Here is a 27,809-nt window from a genome sequence, read left to right as displayed (position 1 = left end):
TGATGTTGACGTTCTTTTTTTGTTCCCTTTTCAAGATGTCTTGTACATTAATGCTGGTGAACACCTTTGTATTAAAACGGGCATATCATATTACATCTCTCATACTGGCAAATAAAGATAGTAATGCTGGTACTACAAATACGCAAAAGAAGAGAACATCACTTGGGATGTTTTCGAGTGCAGTCTCAAAGGGACATCCCCAGTGACGTCAGTATTGAATCTGTCTAGTATATATTTTTGCCACAGGTGATAATAATAATAATGATAATAAATGTTTATTCTTTAGTTAATTAAAACCGTAACAATTTATCGCATGAGTAAAAGTAAGCAATAAAATGTCTTCATTTTTAAAAACGTAAAAGCTTTACATTCTCAAATGTTATAATTAATGATGTTCATATGATCCAAAAGGGGTTCATAGCATGCAATTAAGATTTTACTAATTCTTAAAATTTCTGCTTTTTACCTCTCAGTTAAGAGTTCACTTTTCAGGCCTGATTGTGAAGTTACAAGCATTCTCCACTTACATATCATGGACAATAAAGTTTGTTATCATGTAATAATTTTCTCTATCCACTTTGTAGCTAGTGTTCCAGTTTTCAGTGCCAGATCATGGAGGTTGAGAAATGTTGTCAGTTGACAGTTCATTTGAGAATCTGACTGGTCTAGCCCTGCTATAATAGCCGCTCTGCTTGTCCTTATTCTGCTGATGTTTAGCGCTTTTCTTAATAACGTGACTCGTGCTGTGTAAAGTTTGGGACATGTGCAAATTAGATGAATAAAGTCCTCTTTGTTACTTTTGCAGAGTCGGCATAGTGTCTGCCCTTTGTGGACCCAGGTTGGCTGGTCTGCGATCGAAGCAAAGAGCCACCAGTTGTCTTTTTCGGTAGATCAAAAATGTAATACTTAAATTAGGTGTCGCTGAAAGGATCTTATAATTTTTAATCACCATCCAGGCGTGCGTTCTCACACTGAAGATATTTTTGTCAACTCACAAGAGTGAAATTTTGTTGTTTTGTTTATTACTTGCCTGAAGGTTGAATAAGGCAGGTTGTTATTCCAAAGCTCGCCCGTACAAGTGGTTGTTAAGGCTTTTTGAAGGTATTAATTGTATGGTGATTTTTTTTCATTGTCTAATTCCGCCCAGAGAGCTTTGCTGAGTGTGGAGTTAGCTGTATTTTGTTTCAGTCGATTCCGAAGCTTTATTGTTGCATACATCCTCCCTTTTGTTTCGCTTGTTAGACCAAATTCAAGTCTCACCTGTGCTGGTGAAGCATACTGATGTTTCTGAAAAACCATTTTATATGTTGTGACTAGTAGTTTGTTCAGAAGTTCAGAGTATTTGCTGTGTAAAGCAATACTGACATATGTTATTGTTGGAAGCATTTTGGCAGATATCACTGCAAGCAAAGGTTTGTATGATGGCCCCTTCAGTTGTTTTGCCAGGGTCCTAAAGGCAAACGTTAATGCACTAGTACACTGTGACATATGAGTTTTCTGCTCTCGGCGGTTTAGTCTGTTGTCCATATAAAACCCCAAGTATTTATAATTAGTTACTTCCTCTAACAGATTACCCTTAAGCCATATGCTCTGTTTGACAGTTGGGTAATTTCTGATAAGCATTGTTTTACTTTTTGATGTATTGATTTCTAGTATGTTGGTTGTTATGTATGATAACTTTCCCTGTTGCGGTGGATGAGAGTTGATCTTGTCCAGCCGATGGGCCAAGTCTGACAAACAAATTAAAAAGGCGAAGAGCCAGCACGCATCCCTGTTTTAAACCTTTGTTTGTCGTCACCTTTCTTGACAGTCAGGAGCCATCTCCAAACCTTGTTCTCATCCATGAATGGGAGTAAAGTAGCAGTATTACTCTTAATATTCTCTCAGGAATATTCCAAGCTTTCAGTTTTTCCCCATAGGCGGTGAGGATCCACACTGTCAAATGCAGCCTTTAGATCTATAAAACAGAGGTGCAGGTGTTGTTTTCTCCGCTTATACCTGTCAGCTATAAGTGAAAGAGTTGCAATATTTGTAATCGTCCCAATCCCTTTTCTAAAACCTGTCTGGTTGACAGGAATCAGGTTAAGCTTATTTGACCACTCAGTTAGTTCTTCCAGGATCAGAGAGGCATAATACTTTGCTTCTACATCCAATAATGCGTTTAACCTGAAATTTGCTGGTCATGTTCTATCTTCTCCTTTGTATATCGGTGTGATTATTGAGCCTTGCCAGCTAGGTGGGATTTGATTTAGTTGTTCGATTTCCTTAAATAGTCTTGTTAGATGGTTACTCCAGAAGGATGGGACATTTAAAAAAATTACTTGAGGAATGCCATTGGGCCCTGGCACGCCATCTCCTCTGCCTTTCCGTATTATTCTTGTTAAGTCTTCAGCTAAGTAAGCGAACATATCTGATTTTACCTTTGGGTAACAAGTACCATCTTTGTCGTAATTCCTTGTTATTTCTTCCGCTGGCAACACCGATATTACATTTGGGTAGCAAGTGCTGTCTTTTTTTGTATGGAGTTTTCAACATTTCCTTTTACCACCTCTAGATCTTGGTGATATACGTATTCTCACTGCTTACTTGCTGGGTTTCCAGAAGTTGTAGTTTCTGTAAATCTTTTTGTAAGAACTCTGCCTACTCATGTTCTTGTACGTTTGAGGTTAGAGAGTTGATGGGCCTGTTCAAGTTGTTAATTGTTTACCAAAATGTGCTGGAGTTCGTTTTTTTGGCATTATATAATAGTTTTGTCCAAAAGTTTTTGTCACTGCTTCTTTTATCCTCCCACAACTTCTTTTTGTACAGTTTCCTCAGTTTGCGTACATTGTCCCATGCTGTTTGATCCAAGTCCATTCTTTTAAGTCTCCTGATGGCTTTTTTAGTTCGCCTTTCAGTATCTGAACCTCACTTGTTTGATACCTTCTTGTTTTTATATCTGAGTACGTTTTTGTTTTCCAGACATTAATGTTGTTACTTTCACTGTGAAGTTTACCCACGCTTGTTTCTTAGTTGGGCCCTCATTTTCACTTGCTTTTCTAAGCCCCTGTAGAATGTTTTGGAGCTCTTTGATGGTTTCATTAGTCCATTTAAGCCGTTTTAGATCAATTGAGTGGATACTTCTCTCTGTTGCTTGATTAATCTGGTGTTTAGTTAAGTTTAAGTTAAAATAAATGTGTTGGTAGGAGTGATCACTCCTGGTGGTGAATTCAATTGAGAATTGGAGGCGAAGAGGCATCAGTGGTAATGAGATTACCGTGTAGTCAAGTCTGGATGGTGTTGTTCCTCCAAGAAAAGTATGTTTGGGCGGGATGTCATCCATTGTCCTGCCATTTATGACTCATTCCCAGATATTCTAATGATTTTACCAAATATTGGCCTGTGTGATCAGGAAGTGCTGTCTTAATTTGTTATTGAGGTTGAACATTCCAGCATTTGTTGTCAGCGGCTAGTTTCTCGTCTTCGCCCGGGGAGTAGATTGGATTAGAGTTGAAGCCAACTGTTAGCACTATACCCCAGATGGGGTAAATGCTTCTTATGTCCGAGATTGTGGCTATTAACAGGGCATTATGAGCTTTTTTCTTTTGTGACTTTGGATGTGCATAAGTGTTAATCAGTAATACTGTTCTTGGTTTCTCAATGGCATGTAGCGTACATTTAATTAATTACACCTTGGGTCTGGAAGAGGCTATCTGTTCCGATTTGATATTTAGGGCTGTGGACACATAAACTGCCTGGCCCCTTTTCAGGTGGCCGTGTTTCCTGTGTTTCTCTGCTGGTATGTTGTAATTTGTTAAACCTGCAAGTGATACATCCTCCAGTGCCCATGTCACCTCGAGGGTAATTATGCCACATGTTATCCAGACTTGAGGGGGGCTGCCTTCTTCCAACCATTTTTTTGCTCCGGCTGTATTTCAACAGAGGAGATGGAAGTTTCCATTGTTGTATTTGGCAGTATGTCTGTCTGTTGGTCAGTTACCCTTCACTTCATTCAAGGTACTCGGGAGCCAGCTCCATTGGTCTTTGTCTAATTCTGCTTCCACATTCTTCTCTTTAAATGCCCCATTCCACTGTGCGATTGATGGACTTCTTCCTTTTGCGTTCTGCAAGACTGAGTACACCTGTGATTTTCCTTGTGTTTGTCCTGATCCAAGGTTGGCATTGTGGATGGAGTTTTCAATACGTTTTTGTCACAGAGACATTTGCTTCCAACGTGTCCTCTTTTCAGTTGTAGGTTGTAGGTATTCCCCTTGCTTTTGAACCTCATAGTTAAAGCTTCATACTGCATCACTATCCTACAGGAGTGAGTGACCTTATATTACCAGTGTTCATTGGGAAGAGAAAGAGATTTGTGTTGTTTTTTCCATGGCTTCCTGCATGGATTTCTATGCTCCTTCTTGTATGATCTACACCTTGATCAATTCCACCTTTGTCCATGCTTGCTCGTCTGATGTGGTTTGCAGGGTGTCTTCAGAGGTAAGTGATGCCTTTTAGTCAGTTCCGCTCTCAGGTTCTGCTTTTTTTGTTTCTCGGCAGTCAGTGGAACACAATGAATTACCAGAAGAGAAAGAATAGCACCCCTTCCACAGCTTGATTCTTGTATGGTCATGTGATAAGGGCCTCTCCTTAGTCCAAAGTTAAGTTTATATGTATGTACTGGTACTTGTGTATTTGATATATATGATTATCCTCTCATGTCTCAAATGCAAGCCCCTCAAGTCCAGCTCAGAGATAGAGTTGTGATCCCATGACCATATCATTTGATACCAAACTGTTAGTGAACAAATATATTCCCTCTCAGACATCAAAACAGAGACATCTTTGCAAAAATGCAAATGTTTTGTTAAAAAACGTGCAATGCAACCCATAAAAACTATATTCTACAGAGCTGCGTGAATTATGGACAATATTTACCAGTTTCCTGTGATGTATGAATTTCCATCTTGTTGACAGTCCCCCAACTACATTGCAGAGCATCATCATTGTTTTTTATTATTTGGGTTGAGGACGTGATCGGAGCCCCACTCCCTATGCCCATTTTGGGACCCTGGGAACCTATCCCCCCAGGGTCAACTTTTAAAGCCCTCTCCCCGAGCCTGTTGTGGCCACAGGACCCCATCACCTGGGCCCAAGCATTTTATTTCTAGGAAAGCAGTGTGCACAGCCCCATTCCTCGAGTCTGTATCAGCCCCACAGCTCCATCCGCTGGGGCCAAACAATAAATAGATATGATGGAGCGCATGACCCCCTACCGGAGCCTTACAAAGCCTCGGTGACCCCATCCCTCTGGGCCAGCCCTTTAACCGCGTCCGGAGGAGCCCACCCCTGGGACACAGTGGTTTTCTCTTCCCACAGGACTGTGGACAGGAAAAGAAGTGTGCTTCCACCTAAGCTTCTGAAAATGCCCCTGTCAAGTGGGAGCACACATCTGTTTCCCTAACCACGCACCTGTGGGCAGGGAAATTCTGATTTATCCCGCCCGATGGGAGCAAGCAAAAGCAGCTGCTCTTGCGAGGCAGTGCAATTTGGGCCCTTATGGGGAGGCCCTGGGGGCTCCCCCTACAGCCCTCAATGTTATGTTTTGTGGATGCCATGGGTGACCACCGGGCACCTATTCATAATGAATCAGGGCCCATGGGTTTGGGTCCCTGGGGCCTCTAATAGCTCAGCAAGTCTGGACCTTTCCCCCTCCCCTATAATTAGACATTGGCCCCAAGGGGTGGCGATCCAGGGGCCCTTTTGGGGTTGGGGAGAACACATGCCCTCTACCCTAATATAAAACAAATTGGCCCTGGTGATCCTTAAGGCTTAGGTAGGGGGGCCATATGCCCCGTCGCCTATAATTAATCTATGGGGCTGGGGGATGGGGTCCCTGGGGCCCATTTGGGCTCAAGAGGAAGAGGTTGTGCGCCCTCCTTCCTTTTTTTATTGTGTTTTTTTACATTTTTATTATATATTTAATCAAAATCATACATTGTAACAACTTACAAGGGTAGAAAAAAAACCACAACCAAAATAAACATACAGGCTAACATACACACTCACCCCAACTGGCAATCTGTGGGTGTGACACATTAATACAGTACAATGCTCCTTACCTTACTGACACAGGTCACAGGTACAATCCAGATTACAACCGAGGGGGAATTAATCAATCGGATGGGACTTTCGGTAGAGCGTTAACGGTTGCCAATAGTCTTGTGGTTTGGATCTTGATGGAAGCTCTTCTTCATGGTTTTTCAATGTGTCCTTACAATACACCATATCATGTATCCATTGTTTACATGTGGGGTATTTCTTGCCGTTCCAGCACATAGACAGCCTTTGTTTAGCCAATAATAGCGCAATCACACAGAGTTTACGGTTATTGGACCTCAGATTGGACACCAGACCTATTAGACATAGACGGATCGGGCAGTCGAATTTGATTCCCAACACAGCACTTAACATTGTTGTTAGAGATTCCCAATAGACACTAACATGTGGACAATGCCATGCTAGGTGTATAAAATCTGCCTCGTCGGCACCGCAACGTTTGCAAAACGCATCCGTACGGAGACCGCATTTTTTTAATTTAGCCGGTGTGTGGTATGTTTGGTGTAAATATTTATAATGAATAATTCGTAAATTACCATTTGGTGTGAGTAGGTCAGTCAGGGCACAACACTTGGACCACTCCACTTCAAGGATAGGCTTGTCTAAAACTATCGACCATCTATTACATGCTTTACATATGTTTTCTGCTATGTCCGTTTGTAATAGGACATATAGCTTGGTCACTAAGTGAATATTGTGCAGATTAGTGATGAAAATTTGTAATGTTTGAAGAACTGGTGGTTCTGCTGGAAATGTGGGATGCAAATCTTTGACTGCACCAGGCAACCTGTGATAGGTGAATTTAAAAAGGAGCGTTTCGTTGCTAATATATTGAAGGTTGTCAATTTCTATAGATATTCTGTTGTTATATAAATCTCCTATCTTGTCTATGCCAACCTGTTGCAATAGTGTCATGCCCACCATATCCTGAGTTACTGATATAGCTGGATGTTGCGGCAAAGGTAACGCTGGCGCGCATAACGGGAGTTTGTTCGCCAATTTCCCCATCCTCTGCCATGCCAAATTTGTCCTGCAGATGGTATTTATTTCTTGTTTCGATACATGTGCTCGAGGGTGCGGCAAAATATATTGAAGCGGTATTGGGTGGGCGTCCCCATCCTCGACCGCGGTATGTGGGAGGTATCTGATTGGATGGTACCAAAAATGCGCATATAGCGCCTGAGCACAAAGATAATAGAACAGAAAGCCAGGGACCTTAAATCCGCCTGCAGAGTATAGGAGTTTGAGCGCACGCAGTTCAATGTGGGCCTGCTTACCAGCCCAGATGAGGCGAGTGACACTGGATGTCAGTCTTTGGAATACTGCTTTTCGTGGAGTTATTGGAATATTATTAAATGCATATAGAAATTGTGGTAGTATGACCATTTTTACTACAGCTTTTCTGTCTGCCAGGGACAGCGGGAGGTGTATCCACCTGTCTACTTTGTCTTCCAGCTTACTTATGGCAGTGCCATAGTTAGTTCGTATGACCACTGCTGGATCTCTGTGATACCAGATGCCTAGGTATCGGACAGGGTCTGATTGCCATTCCAGTGGAAAGTCTGCTTGGTGCGGCACTGTAATTTCCGTCTGGGGTTTATGGTGGATTTACTCCAGTTTATTTGGAGTCCCGACTGTCTACCAAATGTAACTTATTCCCGTAGTAAGGGAGATAAGTTATCTTGCGGTCCCCGGACATATCATCAGCATATAGGGAGATATTTATAGGCTGTTGCAAAAAGTGCTGTGCTGTATGTGGTGATGCTGCCTAATTTTGGATGCCAGCGGTTCAAGAGCAATGGCAAAGAGGAGGAGTGACAAGGGGCACCCCTGCCTAGTTCCCCATGTAATTTGCATCGCATCGAGAACATATTGATTTATTTTAATACGTGCGATGGGTTTCGTGTATAGGATGTTAACCCATTTTTTGTAGTACTTTAAATAAATAGGTCCATTCTATCGAGTCAAATGCCTTGGCGGCATCTAATAGAACCGCCGCCGCCTTGAGTTCTGGGTTAAGTTGATGGGAAAGTGCGTATATTGTGTGCCGTAGAGCGATTTGGTATAAATCCCAATTGATCTGGGAGTATAATGTTGGTCATGAGTGGTTGCAAACGTGTAGCTATAAGTTTGGCTAGTATTTTTGTATCTGTATTTATTAAAGAGAGTGGGTGGAAAGACTCACAGTTCTCGGGCTTCAGGAGGGCTATAATCATGGCCTCACGAAGTGTGGGTGGGAGGATTTGTTTTTTGTTTTCATCCCCATACATTGCAACAAGGGGAGGTGCCAAAAGATCAACATATGTCTTATAAAATTTACTCGTGAACCCATCTGGGCCAGGTGCTTTTTCATTGGGCAGAGTTTTTATTATTGTTGTGACATCTTCAACTGTAATTGGTTGTGCTAGTTATTCTCGTTGATTATCTGATAACCAAGCTATTGCAATGTCTTCAAGGTATGCTAATATTTCAGGCTGCTGAGCTGTGTTGCCTGTGGCATATAATTACCCATATGTGGACATGATATAACTTGAACATCATATTTTAGGTTACCTTGTAAATCTTTAACTTTCATTACCGCTTGTGGTGTATGTTAATGACAGATTCTATATGCTAGCACACGCCCTGATCTGCCACCCTCCCCGTATGTTCTTACTATTGGTCTCTTCGTCACATATTTAAGTTTACTATCTGAAAAGTTCTGGTATTCAGTTAGAGTTTCACGGATAGTGCCCAATAAAGCAGTGTTGTGAGTGTGCTCGTATTTCCGCTCTAATTGCTGGAGTTTGTTTTCGCATTTAGTGATTTGGTTATGAATGTCCTTTAGAATGCCTGCAGTGGTATTGATATATGCTCCCCGTATAGTGGCTTTGAATGCTTCCCACACTAAGCTAGCATCGTCTATTGATTTTTGATTGACTTGGAAATATTCCTCTATGGCGTGTTGAATGGCCACTCTATATGATTCATCCAATAACGCTTTGGCATTAAACCGCCATATATATGGTGGTGGAATATAGTTGGGCAGATCAATGGAAAGCAATACAGGGTTATAATCCGATAGTGTCTTTGGCAAATGGCGTATTTCGCCTATCCAAGTACTTGCTACTGTGGTTGTAAGCCAATATTCTATAAGCAACCAGCTGTTATGTATTGTGGCATAGCAAAAGGATTTCGTAGCATTCTTACGGCCCGAGTGTGCGATTCTTTAGTGGTACCAGATATATCAAGGTCATCATTTAATACCAAGTTAAAATCTCCTCCCCATAATGTTTCCATCTCAGGTAACTCTCTCAACCGTTCCCGGATATGAGCGAAAAAATCAGGGTCATCTATGTTGGGACCATAGACATTCACTAATCGCAAATGGTGATCTCTAAGTTGACCCGATACAATGATATACCGGCCCACATCATCTGTCTGTGTGTGAGTTACAGTAAAGTTGACTCCTTTTTCACTAGGATCATGACTCCCCTGGAGTAGGAGGAATATAACGATGTGAAAATGGCTTCAGCCCATCTGCGTCCTAAGTGATGATTGGTGGCATTCGTTAGATGAGTTTCTTGCAGAAGGACAATATCTATGCTGTGTCTGTCAAGATATGCAAATATATGGCATATTTTTGGGGGGTTGCTCAACCCTTGGACGTTCTAGGTAATCAACCTGAGTTGTGTCGGCAACACCTTACTGCTCATTATGATGGGTAAGAAATATCATATTGTGTGGGTGTGCTCCCTGGTTGTGTACATGCGCCAGAGCTCCTAATAAAGCACGGTGTATTAGTATTAGTATTAGTGTATTAGTGTATTAGTATCGTACCTTTAGCAGCCCAGTTGGCTGCCTTGTGTTGCGTTGTGTGATTTCCTGAAAAACAAACTAACAATACCCAACTCCCCCCACCCACTTTAGCATCCCAATTATGGCAAAGACATACCCAGAAGAACAAAATGAACATCATATCAACTTTCACGGGGAGCACCCAATGGGGGAGGGGGGGGGGCGCTAAGTGCTCACAGTGGTCGGGAGAGACTTCTATAACATGGCCTTTATAGTACCAGAAATTACATTCAGTCGTTTCAGCAGAGTAAGTCACATTTAGAGATTTGCTACTACAAATGTGGAGACAGTGCCCTACAGAATTTAAAACTTATAACTTTACGCTTCATAGAATGGTGCATCAGACAACCTGCAAATGACAAGGGGTAAAGTAGCATAAGTACAATCGATAGTTGGTAACTTGCTAGATGAAATTTGTCCTGAACATTACCAACTGATGACTGCAGAACCATATCCGTGTATAACTACAACAACATTTCAGGGGGACGCTTAATGCACCCTGTTGTACAGGATTACTCCGCGCCTGATGCACGGAAAGTAGTGACAGAAGACCCACTTAGACAAACACCATGCTGCAGGTAATGCAATGTAAGATCGAAACCCAGTAGTTAAATTACCAGGGATCCATGCCACATCAATCTGAGTCTGACACTGCAGTGGACCTGTCCAGCGGTTTATGTTTTTCAGCAATCGTTTTAATGAAGTCTTGTGCGGCTTTAGGCGTGGTCAGTATTTTAGTTCGTCCTCCGTGAGACACACGTAGTCTTGCTGGATAGAGCATGGCGTATTCCACTCCAATGTCATGCAGCTTCTTCTTCATGGGTGCGAATTCCATGCGAGCTGACTGTTCGGACATCGTTCAATCAGGGTAGAACGCCACTGTATTGCCCTTATAGTTCATTTGTTGATTTTCTCGGGCCAAACGCAAGATCGTGTCCCTGTCCCTGTAATTAAGGATCTGGGCAATAATAGGTCTTGGTGGGGCTCCTGGAACTGGTTTGGTAATGAGAGTTCGGTGCGCCCGTTCAACAATAAAAATGGGGGAGATTGCCTCCCCTCCAAAGGCCTCGCGCACCATGTCTTCCACAAATGTCTCCATTTGGACGCTGTTTGAACTTTCTGGAATCCCTGCGATGTGAACGTTGTTGTGTCGCGATCTTGCCCCCAAATCTTCATTTTTGTTCTTGATAACTTCTAGTATTTTGTCCTTCTCTAAGCATTTTCTAGTAGTGGAGGTGGATTCATCTTTAACTGCTGAGATACACAAATCTGCATCATCTAGACGTTCGCCATGCTTATCGATTTTGGTTGCCATATTATCCACACGTATTGTCAGGGTGTCAATCTTGTTAGCTATAACCTGCAAACTCTGTTGGATAGCCTGCAAAGTGTCTTCCAGTTTGGACTTTTTGGCATAGTCTGCATCAAGTTCTGTGTCAGAGTGGGTCGACGTCTCTCTGGGCGTGTAGCGGGTGTCAAAGGACTACTTAGGCTGTTGTTTATCAGGTTTGCCCATAGTTAGCAGAGAGGGGAGTCGTAGTTGTAACAAGAAGTATCAGCCAATAAAGAGAGCCGCAGTGTCTGATGTGGAGATAAGGCTGGCGTCAATCGTATATGCTCTTCAGCGTGCGGTCTTGTACACTTCAGGACTTGTTATGCAGTATCCAGCAGCAGGGAAGATCGGCGCTCTGCATGCAATCACAATGTAGATGGCAAATGGCAGATAGCTGATATTGGCCTGATTAGTGGTGTAAATAAGAGATTTCTGGATATGAACAATGTCCAGGCTGAGATGCAAGAGATCTGGCAAGGGCAGACTACTTAGTTTTGTTACCGGGAATCTAATGGCAGCTCAGTTACAGTCACGACTCAGGAGCACCTACAGTTTTAGTGCCAATCAGTACAGACTGCGCTCACAGCAAGATGAGAAAATGGCGAATAGCAGTACAGTTGTACAGCCTACAGCTGATAGCACATGTAGGGGAGTCTCAACAAGCCAAAGGGTTAATCGTCTTACACAGGCGTTGCATTTGATAAATAGCGGGCAAAGACATGCAGGAGATATTCGATGGGTAAATCTCAGGATTTGATTCGCCACGCTGTACTCACAGATATCCAAGCATGGGCAGGCAGTCCCTCACAGCACGACACAGTCTATGCCACCCCGCTGTGTCCACTGCCTGTGTGCCCCAAGGGAGTCAATCTAGGTGGTGTGCAGCGTGCGCACGGGCGGTGCAAATTACTTAATGGACCTGCGGGAGAGCTCGCCACGCCACGTGAGGCACTCCACTGCCCCCTACCAAGTCGAAGGCAAGTCAGCACAGGAGCAAGGGCAAGCTATAGGTGGCACCGGACAGCAGCCCCGCAGTATGCTGACGATCAGGGTGTGATATTTCAGCACTGCTGGGTGACAGGTTAGCAGGTACTCAAATCGCCATGAAAGTCACAGCGCGCTCCGTCTAGGCCGAGCATCAACGCAGGTCCCCGCCATTTTATGCTGCTCCGAATCTCTGGCGGGCTCTTGCTTTCACCTCAGATTGTAGCAGGAATTGTGAGAGCGTGTGCCTACAGGGTAGCGTGCACTGAGGGATCGGGGCATATCACTTAATGGTCTTGCTGGTGATCCCACTGTGCCGCATGAAGCTACTACCCCTCGCCAAGTTACAGTCAGTCTGCACAGGGGTATGGGCGAGCTGGAGACGATGGTGGATAACGGCTCTCACAGTATGCTAGCGATCCAGCTATGATGTTTCAGCGGCGCTGTGTGGCACACTAGCAGATACTCACACGCAGGTTATATTCACAGCGCGCTCTGGCCAGTCTGCAAAAGTGCAGGTCGCCGCCATTTTATGCTGCTCCGGATCTCCAGTAGGCTTCAGCTTTCACCTAGGATTTCGTTAAGTTACCATGGGGTAACCCAATATCCCTAAGAACCTGGGCAGTAATCAACTACATATACAAATGGTTCTTTTGGGCACGCAATATTTCTTAATTTTTGGACATTTTCCACAGTATATTCAATCATTTAACACATGAAGAGATCAATCCAAGAAAAGCAAATCCAAACCATCTAGAGTATCACAAATTCTTTTTATAAATTGTCTTCATTTATAAATACTTTATAAATTGCATTCATTTATAAATAAGTTAACTTGTTAAGTATTCAAAAGGCTGTCATCAATAAATAGTGGAGTGAAAAATTGTGCAGCCATTCCGTTGTGCGCCCTCTAGTGCCCCGCACCCTCCTTCCTTAATTAAATATTTTTCAGCCCCAGGGAAGGGGTGCCCAGGGCAAGTAGTGGCTTGGGGAGGGAGCCCACTCGCTGCCCCCCCTTTAAAAAAAAAAAAAAAAAAAGAGTCCGGGGGATGGGGCCAATAGTGACTTAGGGAGGGGCTGTGCACTCCCTTGCCTTTATTAAAAAAGAAGGAACTAGTGGATCGGGACTCCAAAGCCTATAGAGGCTCTGGGAGGGAGGTCATGTGCCCTTCTCCCCTAATATTAAGAATTTCAACCCGAGGGATGGGATCTCTGGGGACCATAGAGGCTCTGGGAGGGGGCTACAACCCCTTCCCTTAATTGAATAAAACGTCCCAAGGGATGGGATTCACACGGTCCTAGGGTTGGGGAGAAGGCCGATATTCCCTACCCAAGGCCAAGTATCATTGATAAACCCTCACAGCAAACATATAAACAGGCAAAGAGGCACAATGTCTCAAACTCATGGATCTGAGATAACTGAAAGGGAGGCAAATCAGCAAAATGGAGAGACAGAAGGCCAAGTGAGAAACTAAATGGCAAGCAGATTAGCCATACAACAAACTCATTCATTGTTGGACAGATAGAAACTCAAGCTGCCTCTAACTCAGAAGTGAATGCTTTACCCAAAATTGAGAATCTCAAGACTGGTTAGTGGTCTAGTCCATCCTTCCTAGCCTCCATTGTACAGTCCTTCAAGATCTCCAATTCTTCCTTGCATATGGTTGTGAATTAGTAAGGGAAGTAAAACCGATTTCTGCTCCAGTGCTTCCTACCCACAGACTTGGCAGTACCCCATAACCCCCCTCCCCCCTCCCCCTTCCCCCATCCCCCATCCCCCAGAATCCCCTGCCTCAGACACAGGATTGGTTATCAAGTCTCAAATGAACACAATAAGCAGTTTACCAAGAGCAGTTTGATACATCATATGCCTTCCAGGCACTTACATACAGTAATCGATAATTATGGATTATGAAGTCTAGGATAGCTCCAACCTAGTATTCTACAGACCCATCATTCGAAGTAGGTACAAAAGGCTTTCTTTGCATTGAACCACCAGAGTCACCATTGAGTAGTCTACCACAAGCTGGATCTTTCACTTATCATGTAACTAAAACCTGACTGCTGTAGCCCCGACGAGCCTTACAATTGGAAATATTTCCACAAATTTAGAAGAGAATTTAGAATGGGACCAGGTATACACAGATGTTGTGTGGAGAGTCAAACCCTATCCCCCAGCTTGTATGAAGGAGCAGATGTTTGATGAACATTAACTGCTTTCTTATAATCAATCTTGGTTTTCTATAAATGATGGAAAACTAACAGTCTTATTATTTTGATTCCAAATAACTGGAGACTGAAGGCACTGCAGATGGTGCTATGGTCGGAGGCAGCATATGAAGATGGAAGCCAACAGTGCAGAGGAAAGGGATGTATCCATCAAACCACGCAGGGAGTTGATGTACGCAAATGCAGCCAGATGTATTTATTATTTTACTTTATTTATAATTTTTTATACAGCGCAAACATGACCCACGAGGGTATCAGAGCGCTTTACAATACACCGTTTTTTAACATTAGATGATTTGGGTAATATACATACATTCGAAATTTGCCATTCAATACAAAAGAGGAAGACATTGGTATGTGAATAGCATAGGTGGCTAGTAGTAATTAAAGTCTTAAGATGTGAATTTGTTCATTAGAAGCATTTTTACTTCTTTTTTGAAGGAGGTAAAGGAGGAGACTCTGCGTACATCTAGAGGTAGAGAATTCCAAATCTTCGGTGCGATCCCTGAGAATGCTCTGCAACCAGTTCTCTTTTTATGGAAGGATTGTTGTTTCAGTAGTAGCGAACTCGCACTGCACGATTGTCTGCAACCTCCTGACCGTTCAAAATGTTGTGCTAGGGAACTGGGGGTATTGCTATGCAGGGTTTATCGGTCATGCAGGTGATCTTTAGTTGTATTCTTGATTCGTAGGGTAGCCATTACAGAGCTTTCAAGGTCGGAGAAATGTGGTTGTTTCTTTTAGTTCCTGAAACCAGTCTGGCCGCAGCATTAAGAGATGCCCTCAGCGGGGCCAGCTTCTACTTGGGAAGGCCACATAGAGTGGTGCTTCCATAGTCCAATCTTGGTAGCACTAGGGCTTGTACCAACGTTTTTAAGTCGGTCTGTGGGAGGAAGGGTTTAAGTTTCCTTAGGATACTCATCTGATGATTAGCTCCCTTGGTGGCATTATTGATTTGCTCTTGATTATTCAAGTGATTGTCTAGAGGGACTCCCAAGGAATTCGCTGAGTCAATGATGTGGGTAGCGCAGTCAAAGGAAGTTAGATGCTTCAGCCATAAGTCTATCTTGGGTGTGTGATTGGGAGGGGGGGGGAAATGAGGAGGAATTCCGTTTTTTTGGTGTTAAACATGATGTGGTTACCAGTGAGCCAACTTTAAGTATTATGCAGAATAGCATTGAGGGAGATGAAGTCATCAGGAGAGGAGATTTTTATATACAGTTGTGTGTCGTCCGCATACAGGTGATATAGAATGTTCGCAGAGTTTAGCACGTTTGCCAGGGGTTCCATGAGTAGATTAAAAAGAATGGGTAAAAGTGCTGAGCCCTGTGGAACCATTATGGTGACCATGGATGGTTGAGAAAGTGATCGCTTCATCTTGATTCTTTGGGTTCTGTTATTTAGGAAGGAGGTGAACCATTGTAACACTGGGCCAGTTAGGCCCATCCTTCGTTCCAGTAGGGTCAATAGATTATCATGCTTAACCGTGTCGAAAGCGGAGGATAAGTCGATAAATACCAATAGACATGATTTGTTATGGTCTAACATTTTTAGTATGTCATCCATTATGTGGGTGAGTGCAGATTCAGTACTGTGACCTTGACGGAAGCCGGATTGGTGTTTGTCGAGGAGGTTGTAATTCTCAATGTGATTGCATAATTGAATTTTTACACATTTTTCCAGCAGTTTCACCAAAGTGGGGGTGGTAGTTGTTGAGATCTGAGGAGAGGGAGTTGGCTTTCTTTAGAATAGGTATGACCTGCCCTACTTAAAGACAGTCAGGTATGCAAGGCGTTTACAATCTTTGACCCTAAGGGCAGAAAAGAGGTTTTTATAATTTTGAATTGGGAAGGAGGTAAGGGATCCGAGAAGTGATTGGAGGGGTCAATTGCTAGAAGGGTGTTATAGATTTTGTGTTCATGAATTGGCGAGAAGGTGTCCCAAGATGCATTGTTTTGGGGAATTTCAATTGGAATACTGAAATTGCAAAATGGTCCGTGATCTGTGGGTTGACTCATGAGCACTAGTTTGTGGGAGGGCATTCTTAGATTTAATGTCGTATTCAATGGATTTTGTCTTTTCAATGAAGAAATTGGCAAGCTCATCGCAATTAGGGGTAGCCGAGTCGCTTAGTTCCATCGCATAAGGAGTGTTGTGAGATTGTTGTTTGATGATTTCGAATAGTTTTTGGGGACGGTTAATGGCTTGGTTCAGCTGGGTTTTGAAGAAGTCTGCCTTAGCCTTTAGAATTTTCCTTATGTATGTATTCCTCAGCACTCTAAGGTGATGTAGGTGATCAATGGAAGGTGCTGATTTCCATAGTCTATCAGCTGATCTTAGCTTGCGCCGATCAGAGTTCAGGTTCTCATTGAACCATGGTTTGGAGAATTTGGAGGGGCGCTGTAGAGTCAATAATTTCAAGCATAGTGAAATTGTAAAAGACTGTGAGGTCATGGACGTCAACCATGTCTGTCGTGAGGATCAGGGCGGAGTTGCATCTGTTTACCAGGGCGATGGGGTTCATATTTTGGATATTCCTTTTACATTGTTTTGTTTTTGTAGGTTGGCATCTTTTTGGAATTACTTCGATATTGATGAAGAAGAAAATGCTGTAATGGTCAGTCCAGACACAGAAGGTGATGGATTATAATTATACAGTGTTTGTTTTCGCTATGATGAGGTCTTGTGTCTTGCAGTAGATGGCGCGCTAACATAAGGAATTAATAGAATAGTTTACTATTCCAACACCTTCCCTACTGTTGCGTAGGCTGGAGTTGGAATAGCAAATTATACATTTTTTATGTTACAGCGCCATCTACTGCAAGTCGATGTAATGACTTGCGTAGTAATAGCATTGCATGGTAACAACGCGGTTGTTGTAATGACCGCGTTGTGAAGGCACCCGATGTAATGACTTGCATGGTATCGAGTCATATTCAGATTTCATGGGCCATGGTTGTTGTGTAGTGGGAAGAGGATGTAACAACACTTCAGGTTTAGCAAGTGTGATTTTAGCTTCAGTGCAAGTAGCACACTGATTGACGTAGTTGTTAACAGTATTCAGGAGGTTTGGCCCACCAATAATAGTGAGGCCCTAACTCCTTAATGTTTCTTTCTTGGATATGTCCGTCGCCTGGAGAACAATAAACTAACTTTAAAACTGCTAATCAAGGACTTCTGGAATAAATTAGGCTTTTTATAATATACTTAAGTGGACTCCTTCCTTCAATTTGTGAACTATTTGTATCCACGAGTCTAAATGTATCTTATGTTGACCTTATTGAACCTTCTGTAAAAATGAAGAAACTTAATCCATTGGGGGTGCAGTGAGGACCAAGATGCTTGGACGGTCAGACTCCATATGATCGCCCTTCACAGGGCTCGAAAGAGCATCAGTCATACCATGTCAATTGCCTGTTCTGCATGCAAGTTGGTAATCAACGCAGAAAAAGAGCAATAACAAGCAAGCATGCCTTGCATTAGAAGATTTCATAGAGGTTCTGTATACAGATTCTTATAGTCTGTCCAAACATTGGACTTATGAGTATGCCTTTCCAGGTAATATCTCCAATTTTTGAAGGATTCTTTAATGTCAAGAAGTTCTCATCATGGATGATATAATTTTGTTTGGAACTGGACAGAGCTCTACAGCTGAATGCAGCAGGATGCAGTGCTTCTGTTTCTGTATTTTATTGACACAGAACTGTGGCATATGATGAAGCATCAGTCTCAACAATAAATGGACGTTGTAAATCAGGGTCGCTATAAATGGTTGCAGATGTGAAGGTTGCTAAAGGCGAGATCTCACTTTTCTCCTCAAAGAAACCATTACCTCTTCTTCGTGAAGTGAATATTGGGTCCACTCACTAATTGTCATACAATACTCTATAAACTGCCTGTGAATGTTTACAAATTCAAGAAATTCAAGAAATTTGTGAATCTCCTTAATGTTGGACAGACTGGGCCAATCAAGAACTGCCTTCACGTTACTAGTATCCAGTCCGCTACAAGCAACTGCAATCCGAATTTCGAGGAATGAGGTTTCAGAGAATTTAAATAGCCATTTCTCAGCTTTTGCATACAAAAAATACTTTCTCAGTATTCCCAGTACTTGTTTCACATTAGCTCTATGTTGTTTACTCATTAATTAGGATATCAAGATATCATCTAAGTAAATCGCCATGAAGGTATCTAATCAATCGCAAAAGGTGTTGTTCACAAAATGGTGGAATGCAGCTGGAGCATTTCAAAGACCAAAGAGCCTCACCTGGTATTGATAATATCAAATGCTTGTATCTAGAGTCATCTTCTACTCATCACCCAGTGGAATCCGGATCATATTGTATGCCTTTGTCAAATCCTATTTTGTTAAGATCTTCGCTATTTTTTTCTGGTCTAATACAGACAGGCGATAAAAGTGTCATCAGTTTTGAATAGTGATCTAATTCAATTCACAGTAATCATCAAACTTTCCATTTGCCTCCGAAATGAAGAATATTGAAGCCTCTGTTGGTGAGATGAAATGGCGATTATAAATTATAATCCCTCACCTGGTTTCCTTCAGATATTTGAGTAAGACTTCATGTTTTAAAATCTATGTGTAAATCCTCGCATGAAGAATAACCGTATCTGAAATCAGGTCAAATGTACAATCCTACTCTCAATGAGAAGGCAAGTCATCTGCTTCCTTCTTGCTAAACACATCAGTGAATTCTCTACAAACAGGGGGAATATCACTTTCTTCACTGGGCCCTTCTTATTTCCATGGAAGGTACCTGAGTCGGTGATGTAATCTTCAAGTCTAAATACACCACCAGCTGTAATTTATTTTCTGTAGGTCTCACATAGCAATTCTGTTGACAGAATGCTGAAGTATGCTCTGGTCTGCCACAGGTTTGTGCTGTTGCAGCCAGTAACTTCAGAGCATCTAACACATCATATTGAATCCTTTTGCTGTGCCGAGTGTTCAGTTACTATCTTTAATGGTAAGGCTTCCCATTGAGTCATACCAGAGGCAAGGGATGTCCCATCTACTGCTAATATCTCCACTCCGCTTTCTTTTTTTATTATCAAAATCTTTTTTTCAACTTGAAATCTATGATCTATAAAACATTCAGAGGCTCTGGATGGTCAGAGGACATGAAGGAGTAATTGTTGGGAAATTGAGAACTTGAAAATAAGCCTCCTTTGTGACAGAACTTGTAAATAGTATGACTTATCCTCCTAAGCCGGTTTTCTACAAAAGAGCTATCTATTTTCTGGCTTTCAGGGGCATGGCAAAACAAAATGGCCACGCAACCATAATTCAAAGAAAGGTCTCTTCTTCTTATACCTCTGAGCTGCATTGGTGCATCCTCACTGGAGAGAGATTACGATGATTGATGAAACCATAGCAGTGTCTGTGGGAAACCATACAGGCGATGAAAGGAAGTTTAGCAGTAATTGAGCTGAAAACGTTTAGAACCTAAATGGATCACCAGCGTATTACACCAGAGATGCTAAAGAGGAGTGCATTGAGGTGAATGAAGTGTTTCTATTGGGGTTCATTTACCTAGTCATGTGAGGAGCCATCTGTTAGATGCACATTGGAGAAAACATAGAACCAGCACTTGACAGCTAGGTTGCTTGAAGAGGGAAAGGCGGGCGATGCATGGACACCTAGCAATGTCAAAGTATTGGAAGACTTGGCCTTATGTATGTTGTCACCAACCCATTTTTTCTCTCCATAGGTTCTGTTTTGTTATGGAGATCAGGTTCGTTTTTTCTCTTGTGGTTTTGGCAGCATATTTAATATTAGCATGTGTACCTCTTCACTTCAATGTGTTTCAGGTCATATAACGTTGATAAAAATGCTTTTAGAATCTCATGCGTTTGGTCTGGAAGGATGTTTCATAGGGATTAAAATAGTGCTTTCCAGTAATTTGCATATACTTTTCTATTAAGAGATCTAAAAATTCAGAAATAGCAGAACACATTTAATTAGTAGATATCTGCATCAAAGGAGCAGCTGTTTGATTGCAAAACATTTATTTGAGTAACATTCAGTAGAAAAAATACTGAGAGGGTTTGCGAAATTAGGACATAATTGTCAGAGATGAGTTTCAAATGAATAGGCCCCATACAAGACGCAGGTGAACTTGTTTGCCTTGGCCAGGAGCATTACTACAGTTTTGTATAAGATTGGAAATAAGGAGCTATCCCAGACACAGAAGGCAGGTAATTGACAGGTTTTAGTCTAAAGTGTAAGGGCTGGATGTCTGCAGAAGCAATTGATTCCAGCTCCTTTCTACTAGGAAAGGAGCGCACAGGGGCCATCGGAGCGTGAGGACGGCTGTCCGGCTACATAGTTCTTTGCTGAGCTGAGCGATCCAGTTGGTAAGACTGGTGTCCTTTATAGCAGGTGTGGGACCTGAATGCTACGCTTTCCAATTGTCATTCAGGGAGACTGCAGTTTTCTCTGCACCTTCTTGGCACCAAAGCTGGTTCTTAGATGTTACTTCTGGAGTCCTATCCGCAGCTTCTTCTATAATCATATCCCTTATAGGCAGTGTGGGACTCAGAAGCTGCGCTTTCCAGTAATTAGTCAGACAGACTGCAGTTGTGTCAACATCTTTCGAGTGCCATAGCCGGTTATTGAATATTGCTTCTGGAGGCATACCCACAGCGCTTCAAGCCTTAGTCGGCAGGAGATGTTAGTGAAAAGTTGGAGCCTCATTTACCATAAACATAGTGAGAGCGCAAATCGAGAAAAAAATAGAAGTGCACCATATTTACAAGCACGTTGCATCAGTTTAGTAAAGATTACATAAGAGTGTCGAATTTATAGAGTGAAAATACATAAGAGTGTTTAATTAAAATAGAATGCATATATCAGTGTGAAAAGCTAATGTAGAAGTGTGTAGAGATGTTAGAATGATGTTGAAATCCCATGTTATGTGGCTGTGGTAGAGGAGAATGTAATACTGCTAAACGTAGAAATGTGTAGGCCACATGGCAGTTCACAGAGAATGAAAGGTGCTGTTACACTCTCACATGATATGGATTTTAATGTTGTTGTAATTCAAAGTATTATTGATCATAGAACTGAAATATATGTTTTATAGAAGTGTTTCATATAACCATTGTGTGTAATAAGTTAGAATGCTGTTTAGACTAAGAAATTAAAGGTTTACAGAGTGCACAGGCCTGTTTCATGTAATTCTAATAGGCCTGAATAGATAAGGTCATTTCTTTTGATCTGCATGTGTTAGTTAGAGGAAGGTCATGTTAAGCATAAACTGCGGAGCCTGCTCGAAGGTTTACGACTTAGAAGATATGGTGGAGGCCGGAATTTGGGGCCCACTGTACAAGTGTCTGTTTGCAGGTGCAAGGAGGTTCCAATCAAGAGAGTGATGAATAGAGTTTTGTTCAGGGAGCCAGGCACAGGCCTGGAGGAGGCTTCAGGAATTTCCTGGGGGGTACCGTCCTGCCGGAGAAGAGCCTGAGAAGCAAGGTCAACGCTAACGATGAGCCCAGAGGAGTATCAGCATGGAAAATGCCAGAACCGACACCACGTGAGGGGCGTCTCTAAAGGGCGTTTCTATTGTAAATGTGATTTTTGTATTAGGGACAGCACCCCTGGGTGGAGTTAGAGCAGATGGTCTGAGGAACCTAAGAGAGCGGATGGGTAGGCAGATAGGATAACTGCGAGACACCGATTCACAACGAAGACTAAGGGAAGTGAGTGATCTTCTTTGGAAGTCACCACGGCTGACACCTTTTTAGGTTAAGATTTTACTAAGTAGGGATGTCACTTAGTCTAGTGTAGGGACAGTCTAATCTGAATTTTCTTTCTTTCTGTAAATGACTCACAAGTTACAGCTTGTGTCTATTCTTGCAACTCTGATGATTTTTGAATTGGTTTTGGTGATATTCTTCAGCCGTCTAAGAGCATTTACAAAATTTATGTTTGTATTGATACCAGTATATCTTTTGAACCTTATTTTGAGATGTTTGTATCTCCAGTTAACTTTGGCTTTATAATAAACTTTTAAAACTTATTCGTAGTAAGTGGTTCTTTAGAGTGGTGTAAGTCCTTAACTGATTGACCTAGTAGTGGATTGCCTTTTACTCTATGACAGGTATCAACGGTTCAGTCGACCTGAGTTGGGATCTAGACCTATAGCTATAGATCAGGAATCCCGCCGTAACAGTTGGTAGCAGAGAAGGATGGTTACCTTCTAGAGGAAGGTGATCTAGACTAGGTTAAGATTACCCCAAGGTCCCTAGAGATCGAGAGATGAGCAGCGGAAGAATCGCCTGCCGAAGAAGGTGCTGACGGTGCGAGAGAAAAGCAGCAGGGCCGGACGAGAGTGAGTATAACAAGGGTCATGCGTTGACAGATTGCGGTGTTTTGTGTTGTATCTGTATTGTAATGTCATGCGGAGTTGAATGACTGTAGTGTGAATGAGAGAGGGTTGTGAGCGCGCGCAACCTGGGTGAAAATCTTAAGTTCGGGGAAGAGCTTAAGTGGTTCAGGTGTATCGACCATCCAGAGTAGTTGTCGACCAGAGTAAAGGGGGTCATGAGGTTCCATTGATCGCCCGCAGGACCGAGATAGGGGGAACGCAAGAGTGAGTGTGTGGGTAACGGACGCAGGTCGAAAGTTACCGTGTGTAAGTAACCTATCAGTTAAGGCGATTGTCTGGACGTACACGGAAAGACATTTCGTCAGTTAAGGTGACAATTACAGTTAGACTGTGGGCGTACAGTCAAGGAAAGTGATCGCTTGGTCGGAAGTAATCATTTTTCAGAGTATGAATGGGACGCATGCATGACCGGGAGACGAGCTGAGAAAGGAGGGGAACTGCTGCGAAGGGGAGACGAGTGACGTCAGCGAGAGCCGCGCTGTGATAGGCCGGTTGGTGTGAAGCTGCGCTGTGATAGGCCGGTTGATGTGACGTCAGCGAGAGCCGCGCTGTGATAGGCCGGTTGGTGTGAAGCCACGCTGTGATAGGCCGGTTAGCGAGAACCGCGCTGGGATTGGTGGATTGTCATCAGGAAGTAAACGAACGCGGAGAAAATAGAAATTTTGTAGATTTTGAACATGAAGTGTTTTAAATGTTTGAGAGCGATCTTTAAGAGAAAAAGAAGAGAATCTTATTACGGGGAAGAGGCACCGCCAGAGGGTACACCAGCTCACTATATGGCAACGAATGTTGGGTTGCATACTATACTGTGGCTTGATACTTGGAGTAAGATTACAGAAGGGAATGAGGAACTGACTTTTCCGAAATACGGAACGTTCAGACTAGAAGTGTTGCATCAGCTGAAAGCAGTTATGTCCTCATTGAGACCTTTGCCTAGACCAACACAGTTTGAGGCCCTTAATGCGTGGATTAGGGCGGCGCACGACAGGAATCAGAACAGACGCCAAGAAAGGGTAAGGCGATCAGTAAGGGCAGTGCAAGATGCCAAATGGGATGCGGAAGCCAAGAAATGGAGGGTACAGACGATTGAAGTGGATAAGTTGTACCCAGTGAGAGAGGTTACAGGAGAAAAGAGACCCATAGAAGAGGATGACGAGAGCGAGTCGGAGGATGGCCTAATAAATAGGTTGTTGATAGATAGACCGCCTCCCGACAATAGGGAGATAGAAGGTACTGAGCTCCCAAGGGAAGATAGGGTTGACATAGAAGGGAATAGGCCACTCCCTATAACGAATTGGGTACCTACCAAAGGTGAGGAGACACCTCAACATAGTCCTGTACAGAGAGTAGTCGGAAGGTTTGTGGTGCAGAATATGCCAGCAACAGAGAGGGTTGAGTCTTATGGATTGCCAGATGCTCTTCAAGTACCCGTTACCATAGGTCCTATAGTGTCGGTTTATCACCCAGAGAAAGGGAGAGAGGAAGAACAGGTACGGCTAGACAGAGGAAGAGTTGAGATGGAAAGAAGGAATAACACGACAAATGCCTGGAGGCAATTGCCAGGACCGATAATGTGGAGCACCCCATTGGATTCAGCAGTGGATCCCGTAACAGAGCAGGGGGGTCAGAGAGGACCGATGGACCTGAGGGGACCACGGCCGAAATCCTATAAAGAGTTGAGGGCTGACTTGAAGGAATGGGATAGGTCCACAGAAGCACCGAGCAACTGGTCAAGAGCAGAAGCTGAATGGGGAAGTCGAGGCAACGGGACATTATCTCACTGCGGGGCTAGCGAAAGCAGTCAGGAGTGGGACGGTAAAAGTCAGGAGAGTAGAGGAGTTACACGTCATATTGACGGTGGAAATGGGCAGGAGCGAAAAGGTAGAAGTACGGAGTGTGGAGAGACGTCTCGTCTCATTCAAAGTGAGGGAGACCAAAGGACACAAGAGTACAGGGATAGGTTTAAGTGCACTCTCCACGCACCTGATGATAACGTACAGCACTGGAATCGTGGGAACATAGGGAACCGCGAAGGATCTTGCCATGCATCGAGTGATCAGAGATCACAGGCAAATTGCGAAGGCATGGGGAATAATGGAATGTCTTACCATGCACCTAGAGAAACCAGGCAGAACGGGAAATGTGGGACTATGGGAAATAGAGAAGTGTTTCACTATACACCCAGAGAGGATGGAACTGCATGGGACCTGGAGAGATGGGAGCATGGGAGGACTCCCCATAACACGCCTGAGCCCAGACGTAGGACTCAGAGCTGTGATGGGAGAGATGTAAATGGACTCTCTAGAGATAGCATTCTGAAAGCTGTGATAAAAGCCAAAAGACTCGATGTGACCAGCTTAAAATCTGACCTGGACGAGATAATAGATGGTGCGTTGCCTTTAGAAAGGATTGACATGTACGAACAAGATGAGCTGCTGTTTATAGCAAAGGATATTACTCGAAAGGCAAGAGCAACTCATGAGAAACTGTCTGAACTGGCAGACAAGTATATGGTAGATTTGTCCAGAACAAAGGCATTGCAGGGTAACCATAGGTTGCATTATTCAGATCAGGACTTAGAAGAGAGGAGGACAACTGGATTAAAAACACACATAAGGGAACTGATCACAGGAATAAGAGCATGGAGAGATCTGGACAAATGGGAAGAGAGGTGGTCCAAAAAGGGAACTGTTAGGCGGAGCGCGAATGTGATGTCTCCGGAGGGAAGGCTACTACAGATGGAGGCATTCCCTTTGCGAGAAATAGCGAATGGGAGTTATGTACACGTGCCCTGGAGTGGGGGAGATTTGGCTGCATTTACCAACTCATTTCCGAAGTTAAGGGAAAATCCCGTAGAGTGGTACAAGCAGGTAGAGAGGTTTGTCAAGATTTCAAAAGTATTGTGGATTGATTTGAACACCTTATTCGACATTGTGGTCCCAGGAGACTTGTGGATAGCATGCAAGGTTAGTGTCGAATGGCCAACTGCAGAACCAGAAAGGGATGCTCGTACTAATGGACCGTCAGAAAGAGTAATGTTAAAATATGAAAAGGTGATGACATGGCTGAAGGAGAAGGTGCCACCACAAGATATAGATTGGGTAAAAATAGACCGAACAAGACAGGAACCCAAGGAGACAGTTCATGAGTTTTATGAGCGATTGCTGAAAACGTTCAAACAATACAGTGGATTAGATGTAATGGATCCCAAAGATATAGGACAGTTTGTATCGAAGTTCGTTTTGGGGTTGAGGCCTGATATTTGTTTGATGATTCAGCAACATTTAATTTGTTGGCAAAACAAACCATTGGATGAAATTTTGAGATACGCAAGGTATTGCAGTGATGAAATAGATTCCAAAGCAAAGAAACTAAAGGAGAAACTGATGATGGCGCAGATGCAGTCGGCTGGAAAGGGTGGACAGCAGCAACAGGGAACAGGGACGATGGGACGGAAACCAAATAGTCAGAATAAGGACAACGAGGAAAACCCGAGACCTAGAATAGACGGTGCTACATTGAAAAAAACGACAAAGTGTCACCAGTGTCACCAGGTGGGACATTGGAAACGCGAGTGTCCCTATAACCCTGAAAACGGAGAACTAGAAGTAGAGGAGGAGGAAGTACAAGAAGTTCCAGTTCAAGGGGTGACAGTGCCAAAGAGTAAGGTGGCCAAAGGGGGGACTTCGGCTCCACAAGCTCAGTTCCCGCAGCCACCAAAGATTACGACAGGGGGAAAGATCTATAGACAAATGCCTCTTTTTATAGACGAAGAAGAGTGTTACTACGTTGATCCATTGACGGGACGACGTGTAAGTAGAGAGGAGGACTGTACCCTCGGGGCAGTTCTAGAGGTGGATCAAAGAGGACCGTTTGTTGAGGCTGAAGTGGCAGGGTGTCCTACAACATTCTTAGTAGATACCGGAGCTACTCGATCAACTTTGAGATCGGCAGTGGTTCCAGATCTACCAATGTCGGGGGAAACAATTCAAGTGGTAGGAGTTGCAAATAGGAGAATGACTAACCCTTTGACGGAACCAGTGCTAGTGAGAATAGGAAACTACACCGATGAACATCAGTTTGTAGTATGTGATTCTAGTCCTGTGTGTCTGTTAGGAAGAGACTTATTGTGCAAACTGAACTGCACAATATACTGCACACCTCAGGGAGTGGAGGTACAGACTACAGACGAGGATGCTACCTTTAAAGTTGCAAATTCGAGAGTATGCGTAGAACTGTATCCTACCCTGACTGTGGAGGAGCTTCCTGGGGACTTACGAGATACAGTGTCATCAGAGGTATGGGATTATACTGGAGAAGAGATAGGATTGATCAAAGGAGTAGAACCAGTGAAGATCATGGTAAAACCAAATGTTGAATATCCAAGAACGCCACAATACAAATTGACCCCGGAGACGATTGCAGGAATAAAACCCGTAATCGACTCTATGATTCAACAGGGAATACTGAAGGAAATCGTGGGTAGTCCATGCAACTCCCCGATTATGGGTTTGCAGAAACCTAGTGGGAAATTTAGAATAGTACAAGATCTTCGAAGGATTAATAACATAGTTGTTTCATGTTGTCCAGTGGTACCGAATCCATCAGTGATATTGTTTCAGATACCATTCCAAGCTGAGTGGTTCACAGTGATAGATCTTTGTCAGGCTTTCTTTCCAATTCCATTAGATGAGGAGAGCCAGTTTCTTTTCGCTTTTAAGCTGGAAAATCGTGTCCTAACATGGTGTCGTATCCCACAAGGGTATACAGAAAGCCCATCAATTTTCAACCAGCTATTGAAGAAAAACCTTGAAAGTCTAGTACTGCCACAGAACTCGGTTCTGGTCCAGTACATAGACGACCTACTTGTTGCGTCAGGAACGGAAGAAGCTTGTAAGATTGATACCATCGCCTTGCTGAAC

General features: G+C 43.2%; 1 protein-coding gene across 2 annotated transcripts in view; it reads left to right on the top strand.

Moving 5' to 3' along the window:
* Positions 1-27,809, top strand: part of TTC29 (tetratricopeptide repeat domain 29) — a 1,214,048-nt gene that overhangs the window by 502,826 nt on the left and 683,413 nt on the right. The window lies entirely within an intron of this gene.

Source organism: Lissotriton helveticus, chromosome 2_1 (assembly GCF_964261635.1).
Source record: "Lissotriton helveticus chromosome 2_1, aLisHel1.1, whole genome shotgun sequence".
Taxonomy (NCBI): domain Eukaryota; kingdom Metazoa; phylum Chordata; class Amphibia; order Caudata; family Salamandridae; genus Lissotriton; species Lissotriton helveticus.
This window is presented reverse-complemented; position numbering and strand designations above follow the sequence as displayed.